The sequence below is a fragment of the Vipera ursinii genome, assembly GCF_947247035.1.
Source record: "Vipera ursinii genome assembly, chromosome: 5".
Lineage (NCBI taxonomy): Eukaryota > Metazoa > Chordata > Lepidosauria > Squamata > Viperidae > Vipera > Vipera ursinii.
Genome location: NC_139518.1, coordinates 28875345 through 28888780, shown reverse-complemented (window position 1 = coordinate 28888780; position 13436 = coordinate 28875345). Strand labels below are relative to the sequence as shown.

The following is a 13436-nucleotide window of genomic DNA, read 5'->3' as shown; positions in this document are numbered from 1 at the left end:
AACGGCCATAAAGTGTGAAAAATGACTATAAGTCACTTTTTCAGTGTAACTTCAAATGTGACTGAATTGTTGTAAATCGAGGACTACCTATATTCCTACTCCTTCTATTTCTTAACAGTTCAATTAATTAATCAAAGTTTCTTTAACAGAATTGATACTGATTTGTGTCCACAAGGCTTGTTTCTTTGTGTGCTTAATTGTTTTCTTTGATTTCCATTTTTTAATTTGGCCCAGAACCAATACTAAGATGATCAACTTATAATTTCCAAGGTCTGCTTAGAATTTCTTTTTTTAAAATTGGTGCACATTTCTTTTATTCTGTTGCTTTAACACTGAACCTAATTTGTGAGACAATTTATATATTTTTGCGTAGAAGGCCCTTTGAGTATAATTTTTTCTGCAATTTTTGTATTAATGTTAAGCACAGTTTTTACTTCTTATCTTATTGTTTCCTCTGAGTTCTTAAATTTTCTGTCTTCATATATTCTTGATATTCTTGTTCTGCTCCTTGGGACATTTTTTTCAGAGCATATGCTCCTTTTAATTCTCCTCATTAGGAAAAACTCTCCATTCCCACTGGAAGATTTCTTAACTTTTATAGCTTCTTGGACATGGCTGAAACCAGTTCATTCATTCATTCATTCATTCATTCATTCATTCATTCATTCATTCATTCATTCATTCATTCATTCATCTTATACAGCTGCCCATTTTACATAAGTATCTCTAGACAGGATACAATAAAATAGATAAAACACACTATCAAGAATAAAACAAATATCAGACAAGCATCAACAAATAATTATGAGCCTGGTCAAGAGATGGCTTTTTTCACACACCCTGTACTGCACTAATAAAAACAAAAGTTGGCTACTATCATTTTTTTTATACAGAGAACATTGTTTGTACAGCAAGGATCCTTAACTTTCCAAAAGATGCTGTTGGCAGAGGAAGCTGCCTCATGAAAACTGAAGCACTACAAAACTGAATTCTGAATTCTGAATTCTAGCAAAGTGAAAGCTGCTTGGCTTCAACTACTTGGTATGGGGGATGCAAAGGACTTGACTATTTATCGCTGCTTGCAAAGGCCAATTCCCTGCTAGAACAAAGCTTACCTTGGAGCCACGTGTTTTACAAATTCATTGATCTCTGGATTGGACCCTGACAGCTGCAGCCATCTCCTTTCTTGAACCTGACTGTGGAGAGCTTGCTGGAAAATTGAGCACTGTAACTTTCTGTATACTAATTCTTACTATTGTGTGACCCCTTGCAACTCTGATAAAAATGTGAGAACTGATTTATGATTTTATAATCAAGCATCAAAGTAAGTGTATTTATTGATTTATGTTTGCTCTGTTTATTGTGTGCTAGAGCCTGAGTAATATCATAAATCAAATTTAGATATTCAGTCTGATGCTGGCATCCATAGAGATTCTGGGAGGAATGTATTAGATTTTACATTCTCTTTTTGATATAAAAACAGCATCTTTCCAATTGCCTTACCCTTTCTAAAATGTTTCTATCCAGGAATGATTCATGCTATTGGATTTCTGATGTATCTACCGTAATAAAATTTTCATTCACAATCAAGCAATTTTGTTCCTCTACTCTAATCCTAGCCCTAGCCTTAACCCTACCCCTACCGCTATTATTTCCGCAGGAATGCAAAAAACCGGTGTCGGCGTGAACATTTTTCATAGTTATCATTTTTTCCTCTGTCATCTCCACTGTTGAACTCATTCTAAAACTGACCATATTATTTATAGTATTTTCTAAAGCTTATACACCATTTCATACTGGCTGCTTCCCATCGGCCGTGGGCTCTGATGATCAGTATAAAAGCTACCATTTTTTCTATTGCTTAGCAGCAGCCAGTTTTTATTTTAATTCTTGTATAACTTGGCTTATCACAAAAGTATCCTAGTGCAGCTCAGTTATTGAACTGAGGGGTCTGAGCTGCTGCAACAGCTCTACAATCTTAGAAAAGACATATTTGGTTTAAGAAATTGCAAACAAATCCCATGTTCATACTTTCCTCTTCCCTGAAGCACATTTTTGCCTTTGAAGTGCTATACTACCCAGCATGTGTACAAACAATATTTCTTTATGGTTACCTCTTAAGCCAGACATGTCAAACGTGACATTACATGACATCATGCAACATATTGGTACAGTTTTGCCATTGCCGGTAATGCTGTGGGTGCGGCTTCCATGTGATGCATCTGGCCCACAGGCCGGCAGTTTGACACCCCTGTGTTAAGCCAATGCTGTGTAAGAGCTTCTTTCTCTATGCAGCTTCCTTATCTCTCTCTTGAGAAACTAGTGGAACAGCAAGGTGACATGGTGGGGAAAAAGCCTGTTTTGACACATTCTGCATGCTGATTCCTCCACAGAGGAATACAGGTTATACAGAGACTGCTCATAATCTGCATTTATTGACCTGTTTCTGGGGAAAAAAATAATGGAATTTTCGTACAAGTGGATTCCACAACTAAAGCATTATTTTATATTGATTTTTAAAGAAATCTTTGAAAGGGAACAACGTCTTGAATAAATCTCCTATTTTTTCTAATAAGCCTGACTGAAATTTTCTTTCTTTTGATTTATTATATTTTCTGCTGTAGTATATAATCTCAGTGCTACAATCCTCTTCCTAGGACACATTAGCTGATGAGGTTATTTTTTAAATGTTAAAAATGACTAAAATAAATGGCAGACCAAATCGCAGTTAGAGTCATAATAACAACAGTCCATTATTTTTCCAAGTTGTCTCCTGCAGCTAGAGTTGAAGAAAGTTGCCTGACAAGTCTTTAATCTGCCCCACTGTCTTCTGTTACTTTCTTTGACACTGTTTTTCTTTCATCAACTTAGCAAGTACTTTTCAAGCCTTTGCACAGGAGGTTTGGCAGATAGGTTCAACAGCAGAAATTACTGCAAAACATAAAACTGGAGTTGTCTTCAAACTTGCCTTTATTATCAAGATTGGCTACCTGGATGAAACTATCAAAGAATCAAGAGACAAGACCTGTTTGTCAAAATCATCTCATATTGATGACAAAGCACAAAATACCTAATGGAAATTTACAATAAACCAGTAGGAGGCAAGAATCTCTTGTAGCTGAAAATAGCGTTCAGCATTAAATTCTACAGCTTCTTAGAGAATTACCTTTCTGATAAAGTAATTCCTTCCCAAAGAACTTTTACTCTCTATTTGTTAAATACAAATTGTTAAAGAGGATTCTGCCTGCTCTTTCTTGACTCTTGGCTTTTTAAGCCAACAACCATTCTTTCTTGCTGCATTTAAAACTATTCTGTAAAATTATTGAGCTTTTCTAGGCCATTGCAAATATATGATTATTTATTTTTGTTTTTATTTTTTTCCAGTGCTCTCTCTTGTTAAACATCAATTTAGCGGGAGCAGCACAAATGACATTTAATGTGTACTTAAAGTTTAAACTGATAAAGTGCTCTCTCTTTACAAAAAGCCAGCCATGTTTAGGAGATTTTGCAGTATAATAAAAAGGCTCATCCTACTCAGCATTTTTTCTGGGTACTTAGAGAACATTCATTTCCTTCCGATCAACACATTCTTTTTTAATATTCTGAAAGCTCTCATTCAGACTGAAATAATTTATAATCTGCTTGAAAGTATTTTTTTCTTAAAAAGGGATGGTAGCAAACTAACAAGAAAATACATATTCTGTTCTTTTTAGTGAAAAACTGAACACACGGGCCACCAAGGGCCTTTTGTAATTTGAATGGGATACAATTTTGATTTGGCTTTTAGTCTTAGATCAAATCCTTTGGGTTTAGCAGTTCAGTGATACACTTCTGCTGTCATGAAATCTATTTCTTCATGCATCCTGGCACATTCTATTTACATTTTTTGAACAAGTCTTTTACTTTTTATCTGATGTCCAAGAGAACAGGATAGTCTCTTATCTGTAAGGTTAGCATTAAAACAGTTTGTTCCTTAGAATTGCAACTCTTAGATGAAGCAACTCTGATCCTTTCAGAGCTTGAACTTCTGCCAGTACTTGTAGCATAATCTTGATTCATTTAGGCAAAATTTCCCACACTTTCCTTTTCCTAAAAGACAGCAGTGCTATTGGTTATATTATATACAGCCCAGGTCAGATAGGAATCAAATGGTACCTAAATTGACTTTTGGCATATGTCTGAGTGGGGTGTGCATGTACAACAAAGTATCTACCGTACATATAAACATTTTATCTATATAGCTTCAAAATTATTTGGACCAAACTCAACTTTAATGCTTAATGGGGAAGTGATTAAACATATTTAATAATCACACTTAATTTCATTTAATCTAATCTAATTTTATTTTAAATTGGATTAAATAAAAGCTGCTCCATTCATTTATGACATGAGATGTGTCATTCATTGAATAGCTGCACCCCCTTAGATTAAGGTGATATCATTGTTCAGTAGCGGAATGCAGTCTTAGCTTGTGGGATTCCAAGTATGGCCTCTCCAAATAGGCTTATGAAATATCATAGTTTGAAATTCTGGAGAGCTACAGCCAATTGGTTTGGCCGCTACTGTGGCAGACAAACCAGTAACCTGACTTCATATAAGGCAGTGGACTATGTTTTTACATCAGGTTAATGAGAGCTGCCACTGAATTGACTTTACGTTCTTAGTGTATAAATCCTAAACATTTGATAAAATTACCAGTGCCCCACCCTTGAAACTTCAGGTAGACCAAACTCCAAATTCAGAATACTTTATAAGTTCAGATTCAGCATTTGCCAAGAAAAAAAAAATACCTTGAGAGATTGTTTTTTATCAAATAATTGCTGATAAAAACGAACACCCAAAGGTGTCAAGGGCAATGTATGATGGCTATTAATATCCAATGATTGCTCGTAAATGTAAAATTGTGATAGTTTTGACTGTGTTATTTTGGCCTATTGTATGTGTAAAATCCCTCTATAGATTTTATAACTGCAAGGCATATTATGGCATAACATTAAGAGCTATGCATTCCAACAGTGTATTTTATAGAAATCTTTCCCTGTGCAGTAATTACTAGAGTATCATTGATATGAAATATTGTATTTTGGGAAGCAATATAGAGAACTAAAGGAATTATTTGTATTCAACCTACATTAATGGTTTCATAAGGAAAAAAAGACATACAGCATTGCTGATGACAATATTTTTGTGTCTGTTTTGCATTGGTACTTAATTATATGTTCTATATCTTATTGAAGGGATGGATGGTTACCTTTTTTAGGTTGTACACTTGACAAACTAATTTGGAACTAATTATATTCTGAAAGGAGGAACACAAATCTCAGTGACATTATCATCCATAAACAAAGCAAATATAAAATGGAAACAAGGTAGAATGTGTACATAATTAATTATAAATCCATTCCTACAGTAAAAATGTTAATTCTTCAGTTATTTTATTACATTATAAGGGCTTGATTGGAGCTCATCTAAAAGAGTTCATTTTCCTGTTTATGACCTCATGTCAGAGTAAAACCATCATCCAGTGATGGGACAATGGCTCCTGAGTTTCAGATAAACTTTAAGTCCCTAATTGTTCCCCCATTTATCTCTTTGAAACTCACACTTGAATAGAAAATAGAAGAGAGATGCAAATCATATACTATATTTATTTCTACAAATACAACAAAATGTCCATTATGCAAACATTCATAAGCTAAAATGTATATTCCTTTCTCTCCCCCCCTCTCCCCCTCCCCCCTCTCTCTGTGTGTATGTGTCTTTGTGTGCCTTCAAATCTGTGTTGGCTCCTGTTGACTGCCTTAAGAAGTCTTTACAGATTTCTCAACAAGATTTCAGAAATGTGGTCTTCGAGTTTGGTTGTTTTCTTGCAGATGTTTCATTATCAAACTAGGCAACTTCATTATTACTAGAGTTTATGGTGTTACCCAGTTTGGTAATGAAATGTCTGCAAGAAAACAACCAAGCTTAGAGAGCACCAGGGACCTGTAACTCAACCTTGAGCTACAAATATTCTCTTCTATCAGTATTTCCAAAATGGGTTGCCACTGCACCCTTACTAGGTTTGAGAGAGGGTGACTGGCCCAAAGTCACCCAGCTGGCTTTGTATCTAATATGAACTCACTGTCTCCTAAATTGTAGCCCAGAGACTTAGCTCTCTTCTATATTTCCATAGATTTATGGGAGGGGGGTTGAAGTCAGGCAAAATGCACAGATGCTATACATATACATATTTACAAGATCAAAATGCACATGAAAACAGCATATTTGTAACAAATATGCAAACAGCCAATTCACACAGAAACCATAATAAATATTTAAATGTGTATACAATACAGGACAATCTCCAGGACAATTCTCTCTGAAATCTCTACTCTCAAACCTCAAAAGTTTTTCTGTCACCCCCCAATATATATCCTTTCCTCCTTCTCCCTCACCTCCCAGCCCTTATACGTAGATGAACAATGGGATCCAGTCACTCATCATTTTATTTATTTTTAATAGGCAAAATGAGGCATGACATCTGCTGACTACAAGCCTCAGAAAATATGTTTGAACAAGAGATGAAAGTTGTGCTGCTTTGTTAAAAAAAAATCTCTCACCATACGTGTCTGGTGTGAAAATGAAGGATAGTGATTATTCAGAACAGCGCAAAACCTGATAAAAATACCCAGTGACAATCAAGCTGTTTTTAGCCATGAGAATATATGAATGGATTAACTATGTATTTGAATTTGGCCCTAGTGTTTATTGCACAGTTATTTTAGTCAAATATGGACAAAAGCATTCCTGCCAGAAACTGGATCAGGCTGCATGCAATTTTCTTTAAAAGGTAAGAACATAACAAATGTAACACTGTTTTCATTCTTTTCTTTTTAAAAGATGGCATGGAAATCATATATTTGTTATAGAAAATATTCCTCATAGGCATGCAATCATGACCTGGGCATTTGGCAACTGGCTTGCATTTTAGACGGTTGTAGCATTCCATGGTCATGTGACTGTGATTTGCTACTTTCTATGCTGTCTTCCCATAAGCAAAATCATTGGAAAAGCACCAGAGAAAGTTTCTAGTTGTTCATGTAATTCTCCCCCATTCACACATCCTCCCCAAGCCCCTCTGTTCTCACACCAACCAGCTACCCACACACCCTCATGCATCTTACCTGAGCCTTGCCATGTTTATGCCACACCTTCCCTGCTCAGTCAAACATTCTTGTGACACTATCCTACCTGACAACAGCAACCTCAAATCCTGCTGTGCTGTATTACCTCTACCACTCACTCACTCACTCAAGAAGCCACTTACCTGACTCCCAGTCTGCTTGCCACTTAACTGCCTCCCACCTGGGACTTGGCACCTATTTGCCAGCTTCCCTACTGACTTTGGTTGTTGGAAGCTGGCAGTAAATTGTGAAGAAGCGCTCATTTGATGGCCTACTTAATTACGGCAATGGTACTGCAGAGTTTGCTGTTACTCAGTGATTCAGTCACATGACATCATGCTGTATGACTACATTATTTAGCCATGGAAATTCTGGTCCTAAATGCCATTGTAACTCGAGGTCTACCTGTACTTTGTTTTGAAATCTGGCTTGCTTTCATCGAATACATCCATAGAATAAGTTAATGGTTTACATAGATAATATCCCCTTCTTGAGGCTGAACAAGCCGAAAATGTTTGCATGGAAAATAAAACAAACAAAAGCAATAACAGAAATAAAATGGAAGGATGTTATTCATAGCAAATAAGAATCAACTGCTGTTTGTTACCACTTTTTTCCCAAAGTATCATGGCTCCAATAAAACAAAACCATGACGCATTCTCTTTTCCTTTTCAGTTATTTTTTAACTAAAAAAATTTCCAGAATAAAATTTCTTTCCACCCTCCCTCCTTTCCTCCCTCCCTCCCTCCCTCCCTCCCTCTTCCTCATCTTCTTTCTCCTCTTTTTATTTATGGGGGGGGGGAGTTGCAGAGCTTCCGTTTTCTGGGAAGTGTTTTCTTAATTTACTGCTGAGTAAAGAAGTATCCCTACATTTTTAATGAAGAAGTATTTCTTTTCTAATTTATTCCAAGGAACATGAGAATTTCAGAATATCAATAGAGCAAGGCATAATCACTCAGGTTCTGCCAGACAACTCTTTCCGCTCACTGCAGCCTTTTAATCTTTATCTAAACTGACTTAAATATAATGTGTATACTGGATGCAAATTTTTTATGTCAGTAAAAATAGCAAGGATAGCCTTTGTGTATTTGTCCTTAACAATGCTTCACAACTAATATTTTACAAGCAATTCTTAAACAGTATAATTTATTATTTTGTTGAGAAGATATTTATATCTGTATTGCTGTGTGATAGATTTTGACTCTGTACTTGCTATATGGTCCATTGCTTGTACACCTGCTCCATTACCTATTAGATGAAAATCATTACCCACATAAATTGGTCTGGAAAACTCAAGGATCTTGTTTTCCCCTTGAAAACAATACAATAATAGTCACAAGGTGAAAAAGTATCTTAGGGATTGGTGATTTTCAGCCTGCAGACCTTGTTTGGTTCCTAAGCTCTTGTTTCTGGCAATTGTCCTGGAAGTTTTACAGCAGAACATTGAATGATGGGTTTTTCAATGTCTGGTTTTCCTCACAAGGAAGCAAGTATAATAGTGTATTAAGTCACCCAAAGTTTTAATATACCTGTAACTGTTAAACTATTGGAATACTCCAAGGGTTGAATATTCTAATTCTGTCTCTTCAGTAGCATTATTGGTGTTCAGATTAGATGTTCTTTGTGAATTGTGCCAGATGTTCAGTACTAACATTTACTAATCCAATAGCATTCTTAATTAAGAACTCGGATAAAGGTGTTTTCTTTTTTGCTATTCAAGTTCCTACATAATGGAGAGATAATACATTGAATCAAAACAAAACTGGCAACTGAGCCCCATCCCTATATTCAGAACAAGAAAGAAGTTTTTAAAATATGTGCCCAGAATTGATTCCATCGATTGCCTTTAACTGCATGAAAAATAAATTAAGAGGCTGGAAAAAAAGCAACTCTAGCTTTTCCATCCCATACTGAACACAATGTCATGCAACACATCAAAGAAATGCTGGTATGTATCAGCATGCCCCATTGTGCCTCAACAATTGTAAAACTAAAAATCTAAATGGAATCTTAAAAAAAAGCCCTTTGATTCTTTGGTATGCTTCTCTGTTAATATTTAAACTCCAATACATAAATTGGGGATACAAGAAAGAATTCATAGTGATGGGTTCTGAGAATTACCAGTTTTTTTAAATAACATCATTATCTTCTTCATCATGATTTATAACTCTACATTTAAGTGAAATTTCTTTCCATATTACTCTCACATAAATAAAAACAACTGTCTCATGGAGTTGCCTGAAAGACATATATTACAAGGATTTCTTATGAGAGTTTTCAACATATTGATTTCTTTTTTTACCTGGGATTTTAGTTTTAGTGTGGTTTAAAAATGAGTTATCAGATTCCTAAGAGAACAGATATTGCACAGGACATTAGCCTAGTCTGTACTGAGCATGGAAGGAGAATGAGCAGTGGCTTGGGACTTTGCTAATTTCTATTCAAGTCTTTTTCATAACCTCTGTGAATATGCTTTGAAATTTTCTATTGCTGTTCTTTTTGTTATTGTTGTACTAGAAACAAGGCAAACAACAATTCTCTTACTTCAGAAGCCTTACAGGGCAGTATCTGCTAAAAGCTGTATTTTTTTTTCTCAGAATGAATAGTGCTGGCTCATTAAAAATTAAAATCTTTATTATATGTAGCCTCAGGTGTAATACAGAAGCTGGTCCTTTGTTCTCCAGGCAGGATCACCTCCAGCTTCTATTCCAATTCATTTGCAACAAACCAGCTGTCACGTCTTCCACTGGTATAGACTGAAGAAAATGCTCTAAGGGTAGGAGCTTTAACTAATTACCCTCTATTTTGCAGCATCCAATAATAAAAGATCCATCCTATAAATATGAGTATACAAGTATAACTAGTACTGGCAGTAGAAAAGCAATCATCATACAGTATAAAGACACAAGTACAAGAATGCTTTTTTAAACAACAAGCTATTGCTGTGTTGAATCTCTGTGTATCCTGAAGGAGGCCTGCTTGGAGTTACCAGTTCATCTCTGTCACACACATTAAAAATACATGGAACAGTTTTCTTAAAGATGCAGTATATCTGAAATATGCAGTACATATTTAATCAAAACAATTCTTTCTCCCACCCTTTGGCAAAGTGCTCACTACAACTACAAAATGACCCTACAAAAACTCATCTTGTCAGTTTTCTGGTTGCTGGATCCATCTTTCTGGATTAGAAATCTGATTTGCTTCTCTTCCTGGCATTCCCTTCTTATCTGCAGATGCCTCAGTCCTCCCCTCAACCTATTTCACAGGAAGATTTCTTCATAAATTTAATTTACCTGCCTCTTTATTCCCATGTGTTAGCTGAGAGCATCAACCATGTTCCTGAATCTTATGCACCACCTAAGCTGTTAGAGGGAGTGTAATTCTAGCCTTGTACATTTTTTGAAAAACCTTGTGCATTTTCTCTTTAATGCTTGTTTCCTTGTGAGTAATTTTCCTCACCCCCTTTTTAAAGCTTTATCTCTTACTCTCTTAATCTCCTTATGCTACCTTTCTAAAATAAGCTCTTCCTTTTTATCTATTTCCTACTGTAGCTTTACTACCAGATTAGAGAGCCAATTTTGTATAGTGGTCAAGGATAGAATTTAAGAGACTGTGAATTCTAGTCCCATTTCAGGGACAAAAGTTTGAGTAACCTTGGGCCACTCATTCTTTCTCACCTTTAGGAAGAACCAGGCAATGGCAAACTACTTCTGCAAACCTTGTCATGAAAACTGCAGAAACTTGTCCAGGCAATCACCAGGAATCAACACTGCCTTGAAGGCACAAAAAAGAAAAGAAAAGTAAACAAAACCAAAACACCACCCATCTGCTCTCTGCATATATGTATCTTTCTCTAGTGACTTAAAAAACGGAATAAAAGGTGGCAAAATTATTTTTGGACACGAGCAGTGCACAGCAGGCAGAGAGCACATCTTGAACTTGCCAATGAATTCACAGTAAAGAGTTCCTTCATATGCCACCTGCCAACCTCTTAATTAATATCAGTCCCCAAACTTCCTAAAAGCAAGGATTAAATCTTCAGATGACATCATTTCAGAAGTAGCAAACATAAAGGCGAGGAAGGAAAAAATATGTAAAAACAGCATCTATTTTTTATTGTGAAATTTATTTGCCACCTATCTCATATCGAACGACTCTATTACACCTCTATAAAGTATCCCTTTAACAAGCAGTTCTGCAATATAGCATCACACTCTCTATTTTTACAAGTTAAGACTAGAAAGTTTGCTTTTCACACTAGTCAGTGTCAGTGCATAATATTTCATATTAGGCCAAAGTGTGTGTGTTGGTATTTAAATCAGATTTTTCCCTCTCTGCACATTTAGTTTGGCAATGTCTCTAATGTCAGTTAATAATCATTTGAATTCTAGGCCTGCATGAGTGGTTTAGCTTGCCATTTTTTTCATTCCTCTATTCAATGTTCCTCTTGTCAATGTCATTAATAATTTTTATAAATAAATAGAATTATGCTACTGTGAAAGAACACTATTGCTCTTACTTATTTATTTCAGTGGGGGGTTGCCAGGCTGGGAAAATTAACTGCTTCAGATAACAATGGCTGTGATGGGAGAATGTGATGGATGGAGACCCACAAAAGCCAATCTAAAGCAACATTTAATTGCTAGTTTGTGATTATAGATTTAGCTCCTTTTCAATATAATGGTTAGAAGTGTGATGCAAAGCAGTGTTATAGTTTCTTTTCTTTTATGAGTTGTAGGTAAGTCCTCACCTTTTTTTTTCATTTTGATTGCTGAGAAGCTGAGAAAATGTGCACAAAGGCTCCTTATAAGTTAGAGTGTCTTCTTTTATTGGTGCAATAATTGTAATAAAAATACTCTTGAGAAGCTGCCTGGGTCTGAAGGATAATAATTAAAAAACAGATTGTAAGCACTTGATCATACCCATTGATTGCCATAGGAAAGGGCTTTAGGCACTGCAAAAAAGGCAATCTGTGGCTTATATGTAGTTTTAGGATCAAAAAATTGCCAGTATCTGAGCTAATGAATGGAACAGTTTATGACCAGCAATTACACTCATTAATTAGGGGGAAGAGAAAGGCTTTGACAGAAATACCCACCACGAAGGATTGGAACCATGCCATACACTGTACATTATACACTGTTATCAACATTTCCCTTTTTTTTCCTCCTTCGGTTTTGTGCTGTAGATCAAAATGTTTTACACATTTACTACATCTAAGAAACATGCCTCTCAATTTTTGGCAATATGGCTAAAATGGAATTAGAGGCTACAAAAGGAGAAAAAAAGTAATTATTTGCCTGTGATGAACCAGCATTTCTCATCCCATTCCCTTTTCACTAATCAAATTGACAGAGTAGTTGATGAATCTCTGTTTAAAACTTTCCTGCACATCTGTGTATTTAATGGATTTGGTAGATATGGGATACTTTGATATAAAAACCATATATTTCTGCAGAATATGTGTGGTTAACTTACATACCAACTTATTTTATGTATTTATTAATTAAATTTATTTGCCACCCATCACACTACCCAAAGTGACTCTGGTCAGCTTTTTATTGTAGTGATTGTGAGAATTTACAGGAAAAAGTCACTTGGTATCTAGAGGCTATTATTTCTATGCTGTAGTGAAACATCGAAAGCTGCCATTTAAATATACATCTTTTTCTTACAGATGACAGCTTATTATGAATAAAACTTTGCTCTGTGGATATGTTCAAGCACAAAAATTCTTGTAGGTGCCAGTGGACCCTGGCAGCATTGCTTTGAGTTGTTTTGCTGGTAAACTAAAAATAAATAAATAATGCATTTTCTAGCAACAACAGAGGTTCCTTTTTATTTAATGTTTATCCAGAAAACTTCAAGCCTTCTGCTGGTTCAAAGCTGACAGATTCTCTGTGCCATTCAAGTATTGCCAGAGGCAGCTGTTCTCTCTAAGAACTTGCTGTTGACAAGTTGTTTATTCTTGGCTGTTCAGTTGTTGGGCATATCACTGCACCATAGGATTTGTACTCTTCCATTTTTGCAACAGGTGTTCCAAAAAACAGAGCAGGGCAAACGTAATTGAAGAATTCAATTCCAGGCAGAAATGCAGATTTTTGGGAAAAATTCACATTCCTGTCCAGGTCTCTCTCATCCTAGAAGATACATGATGTAACAGTCTTACTGAAATTTGAGCATGTTCTTGTTTAACTTTGTATCATGAAGTGATTGTGACAATTTCTACCCACTTAGGGATTTATTGAAACAGTCTCACAAGCAGAG

The 13436-nt window shown here is 35.6% G+C and overlaps 1 long non-coding RNA gene across 1 annotated transcript in view; it reads left to right on the top strand.

The window, feature by feature from the left end:
* LOC310641547 overlaps window positions 1–10988 on the top strand; it is a 28953-nt gene extending 17965 nt beyond the window's left edge. The window contains exon 3 of the long non-coding RNA XR_014492759.1: window positions 10853–10988. This is a non-coding gene — a long non-coding RNA (uncharacterized lncRNA). The remainder of the gene's footprint in view (window positions 1–10852) is intronic.
* The last annotated feature ends 2448 nt before the right edge of the window (window positions 10989–13436 follow it).